A 6000-nucleotide genomic window follows, 5' to 3' on the forward strand; every position below is an offset into this window, starting at 1 on the left:
CGCCTGTTCAGCTCCGGGGTTGGTGACGAACGCAATCTCTGCTACGCCACCTAACCGCCTGCGATTGAAGATTTTTTAAAGATTTCCAGTTACAGCTGTTCTATTGTCCATTTTGCATGTATAACCCGTTATTATATAATTAATTAGAATAATAATAATAATAACTTTATTTGTATAGCACTTTTCATACAGAGGTTGCAGTTCAAAGTGCTTCACAACAGTAAAAAATACAGGCATAAGCGAGCATAAAAAGATAGACAGGTAGAATCACAGTGTTTCACATTAGGATCTAGCATCCCAATAGGCTCTCCGCTTACAGTTTTCAGTAACACAAATAGTAAAAATAGTTTAAAATGATTCAGTTTAAAAATAGTAAAATAAAAATTAAATAAAATAAAAATTATAAAATAGAACGGACATAAAAAATACAGGCATGAGCGAGCATAGCAAGATATGGCAAGTGACAACAATGCATAAAGTTTACAGACAATCCATGCTGATTGATCTGCCATAAGCAAGTGAAAGTCCACAGACAATCCATGCTGATTGTAATCTTCACTTGCTTATGGCAGATCAGTCTGTTCTAACAAACCAAACTGCCATGTATTAAAGTTTACAGACAATCCATGCTGATTGATCTGCCATAAGCATAAGATTACAGTCTGTTCTAACAAACCAAACTGCCATGTATTAAAGTTTACAGACAATCCATGCTGATTGATCTGCCATAAGCTACAGCCAGGACACAGTTAACCTGGTTCTACTAACAGCCAGGACACAGTTAACCTGGTTCTACTACAGCCAGGACACAGTTAACCTGGTTCTACAACAGCCAGGACACAGTTAACCTGGTTCTACTACAGCCAGGACACAGTTAACCTGGTTCTACAATGCTACAGCCAGGACACAGTTAACCTGGTTCTACTAACAGCCAGGACACAGTTAACCTGGTTCTACGAGAATGTTAGAATTCATTTTAGAATGATGATCAGTGTGACTGTACTCCTGAAAAAGTATAGTAATATGGTGTATTTGTATTGGGAAAGATACAGACACATTAGCTGATTGAACAACATCTATATGTGTGGTAATAATGCAGATATTGAGTGTGTTGACAGAATTCGGCTATAGGGCGACAATAATGTGGTCAAGAGGCATGGTTTCTATCTTGAGCCTTAACTGGCGTGGTTTATTTATTCACATGGCAGAGCAGCAGTTCTACAGGTCTCCTCTCACTGAGAGGCTGGGGGGAAGAGAAAGAATGGGAGGCATACATGTAGACATCTCTATTTATACTCGTCACCTGGTGGTGTTCCTGAGTGTCTCCGCCTAGAGCGCCCTCTAGTGGAAACAGTTATATATGCAGTTAGACAGTTACTAGTGGAAACAGTTATATATGCAGTTAGACAGTTACTAACAATCCTACCAGAACTAATATAATCCAAAACATCAACAGGATATGACAGTCAATATTTACACATTAAACATGACCCTTGCAAATCCCTTCAATTTGAATTTGGAACAGGTTTCCTCACAGTGTATGCTACCCTGTCGTCCGTTGGACAGTAAACCAGTGTCATTCTTTCTTCTCTGATGACAGATCTGATGAGATGATATTTTCTATATTGGCATTGTTGTACTTTTCTGGGCTAATTGTTCTGATCTAATCAGAACCTAATCTTCTGCGTTGTGTTCAAAACCTTAAAAGCCTAGAGTACTTCAAACAACAAACCAGGAAATGGTTTGTATACGGCTGACGCTCAGAGAGACGACGGTTTTGAAGAAAAACAGTTCCGGGCAGATTGATTTTGGAAGAATCCGAGTTTTAATCAAAAGGATTCCAACAATTTACAAATCAACGATTTGAAGAATAAATGCAATGAACCTACGAGAAGCAGCCGCTATGCCGGAGGTTCGTAGAATTCAGTCTAAATATTCAATATCTAACGAGCTCGGCTCCTGCCTCGCTTCTCCGTTGGTATGTATCGTCTGCTCCGGGGCGTCGCCGCTGACTTCCGGTCCAGTGGGTGGGGGGAGGTATGTAGAGTGGATGTTGCTTTCTCTTCGTTGTTCGTGTGGGTTCTGCCTATCGCTCTCAGAACCAAGTATTTTAAAGACTCTGCCTCCTCCTCCAAACTTTACGTCATGGGGGCGGGTCGTTCTGGGAGCCAGAAAGCTTATGATTGGATTACCAGTGAGCGTAACCGTTTGTAGTCTACTCCCATGTCTGATTCGCTGATACTATATGACCTAGGTAACTGACACTATTTGTAGATCTTTTCCGGAAATGCCTTATAAGGGTGTTCCTAGCAGTTTCTATTTGGGGGTTTAACAGCTGCATAACCGTTTCTTAAAAGGGGAGCAATGTAATCAGATACATCTTGGCCGGTTCCTGTTGAGCTGAGTACTATCTCCTGTGTTTTAGGGCTAGGTGTCAACACTTCATTGTCTCGGCCAGCCCTACAACCTCAAGATCCCTTTTGATCTATTGTAACTAGGGGAGTTTGAGACAAAAGTCTGGCGTGTCTTTGTTTATGATCAACACGCCACTATTATATCTAAATCTCGGCTTCAAGAAGTCTATTGATCTCACTATCTTTAAGGTGCAGCTTGGGGGGTTTGAGCCAGAAGTATAGTGTGTTCTTTGTTTTATGGTCAACACCACTATTGTATCTGAGTTTGGCCTGAGGAAGTAAACTAGTAAGAATGTAGAGATGGGGGATTCAACCTATGGTGCTTAACTCAGCCTCTACCTCCACCTTCCCCCTCTCCAAGCGTCAGGTGACGGTCGCTATGAGTCAGAATGTATGATGCGTGCGTTACCACCTCTGCCAGGTTGCCATTCTGCTCCCGTGTACAGTTTATTTAAACAGTTTGCTTATGAAAAACTACTACAGTTTCCCCGGTTTGGGGATTAATGATCCCCAATATACTTGTTAGTATTTTCTCAATCAAACTGTTAAAAATACCTTAACCTTTTTACTGTTTAGCCAAATCACCTAAGAACCAAATATTTCCAGAATCCTTCTAGCTCATAGTTCATATTTGTTAGTATCAATTGCTTTCAACACCCACATTAGCTCCCTCACACAATTAACGACTATTAGTCAGTTGACGTTTACACAGTTCTAAATTCACTCACACCGTTTAACAATTTCCAGTTATTTGAAGATTTTACACAATGTATCAGTTATTCCAAGTTCACTTCCGTCTAGGTCCATCCCTTTATACAAAAAGGGCATCGTACCAATTACCAGGTTGAGACTATACTTATGTGTTTTTTAACCAAACATGTCTATTTTGTGCGAACAACTCTGAAAGAAAAGATTATTACATTGCATTCATTTTTTAAACATTTCTAAAAAAGGAGAGAGCTCACTAATCAAAAATCAAAAAATATATACACACTCTCTCCATGGCCTATCATTTACACTGTCCCTCCTTTTGCCTATGTGTACCTTTGAGGTTTCTTAATGACTCGTTGTGGTCGAGTATCTCTTTCCGGGCTTGTGCTAAGCACTGGTCCATCCGGTCCTTCTGGTACGCCATCCAAGTCCACAGAGGAGAAATTATTATGTTCCAATTCATAATCCTCTCCTCTGTCTGGCTCCTGTAAAAATCCCTCATCTCTTACTGGTGGCCAATCGTGGTCCCCTCTGTCTGGCTCCCCATAATCATTCGCATCTTCCCCTTCGTTTGGGGGTTGCGCCACCCCGGTTTCATCGTCCGCCGCTTCGCCTTCGTTTAGCGGTTGCGCCGCCCCGGTTTCATTTATTAGTATTATTACATACATTCTTTCATACACTTTCCATTATTCAGTACCACTCCCCCCAGGGGACACTTGTCACCCAGACTCGTGTCCCCCAGAGATAATCTAAAGAATGCATCGGACACCGCGCCACGCACGCCGTGAGGTGTCAACCCCTGTTTTCTGAAGAGTCCATAATAGACCCTCCACAGCTGTTTGAACACACCCCACCACAGGTACAAAGCAGTCAGCATCCAAGCATCTTATCCTGTCATTCAAGCTAACATCCACAGAATCCAGTGCCCTGCCGGACGGCCATGCACAGCCGACCGGACCCAACACCGAACTCTGGGTACACAGCTCCACATAATACAGTCATCACTCACGTACCTATTATGGGAAAAACAAACTTGCATACACATCCACACTCGGCTGACTGCTGGTTCCCCAATCCCCCTTTCTTATCCTGCAGTGAATATATATTGCTTCGGTGGACAGTGCAGGTTACTTCTACCACAGCATTTGATTGCAAATCCATATTTTTCCTCCCTCAGACACTCTTTACTGGTCTGAGTTTTGACACCCTTCTTTTCCAAATCATTTATCTATATATTCCATGGCTTCTAGATCGTTAATATTCAAAATTCAGAAAAATTCACATGGCTCTCTTTATATTATACTGTCAAAACAGTATAACCCACACCACCCTTTACTGTGGAATAAAATTCAAACACCATACCTTCGTCTACTGGACAGCTGCCTCCGGGGCCGGACAGCCAGTACCGACACACCCTCTCTCCCAGCAGTCCTACATGTATGGCAACAAATCACAGTCACCTTAAACACACATCTTCCACATGCTCTGCCAGCCTCTACTAAGCCGTCAGAGTCCCCCACAAGCCAATTATCAATTGCACATGTCCACACCCTACACAAAGACTATTTGGCCAATGTCGACCAAAACCTACTGAGCTTATCAATGTACAGAGAATCATGTTTCCCAACACTTTCACCAATCACGACACACCTCCAGATCCTAGATCCGGATTTTTAATGGGCAGAGAACAAAAACCCATGAACCAGCTCATGTCCATTCACTTTGTTCTCAGTCCATTATATAGACATATACTACCCAGTCCTGATGTGTCGAGACCACTCCCAGCCTGTCAGGTACCCTAAGAAAAAATATAGAAAAAAAACAAAAAACAAAGAAAAAACATGCCTAAAACAATAATTGAAAACAATAAACCAAACTTGTGAGCATCTCTTTTTTTCAACTCACTCTTAGAAACAAAATTAACCTATTATCTAGGGGCGTATTCACCCCGTATATACTAAGAAACAAAAAATGGAAAAATCAAACGAATAAACAAAATGAAAGCTTCCGGCCTAAGTCAGGAATTGCTCGTAACACACTAGGAAAGAAAAAATATGCAGAAATAAAAATAAACACCTATATCTATTACTCATGATTGTTGATATCCATCTATCAATATCATAAAAACCTAGGAACAACTATGGGTCTTTTAAATTTCTTAATCATGCAGTCCACCCTTTGACCAATCTGAATGTTGATCAAGCATGGATAATCTACTGACCACTAGCCGCAGTGTCACATCATCTCACTGTCTAATATTGAATACCTAATATTAACTGTTTACCAATTGATTTGATGTTCTTGTTAGTCTGATTAGTTCATGCATCCGTCAGTTAATCACACATCCATTTTAGTAACTTCCATAACCTAATCACCTAACCCCTCTATTTATTTTTTATTCTATTTTTATTCTAATTAGTAGCATATATTTTTTATTCTGCCGGCGGCCTCTGCAGACATGACCTTTGAAAATGACCTATCAGTCCACAGATCCAGCAAACCTGTCCTCGTTCCCTCGGTTGTGGGACCCTGTGGGCCGGCCGCCTGTAATCGGATGGCCCTGGGGTCATCGGTCCCAGAGCCTGTCCTTGCTGTCTGCCATCACCGCCATGGTTCCCTTGAGCCTGTTCTGGGGAGAAAGCCACGTACCTATTTGGTTCAGTCACAGTTCTTTGAGCCTGTTGTTGGGAGGGGCCCGCTATCTGTCCGGGCAACGGGGCACACGGCATTGCTTGTCCAGTCTCTGAGTCTCGTGTGCGGCTACTTCCGACGCCCGAAGCCTGACCCCAATCGCTGTACAATCTAGCAGTACATACTTTCTCGCCCATTCTTGCTCCAGTCTCTGCGTCTCGTGTGCGGCTTGACCGATCTCCAG

The sequence above is a fragment of the Notolepis coatsorum genome (genome assembly GCF_963971535.1).
Source record: "Notolepis coatsorum genome assembly, chromosome: 16".
Classification (NCBI taxonomy): Eukaryota; Metazoa; Chordata; class Actinopteri; order Aulopiformes; family Paralepididae; genus Notolepis; species Notolepis coatsorum.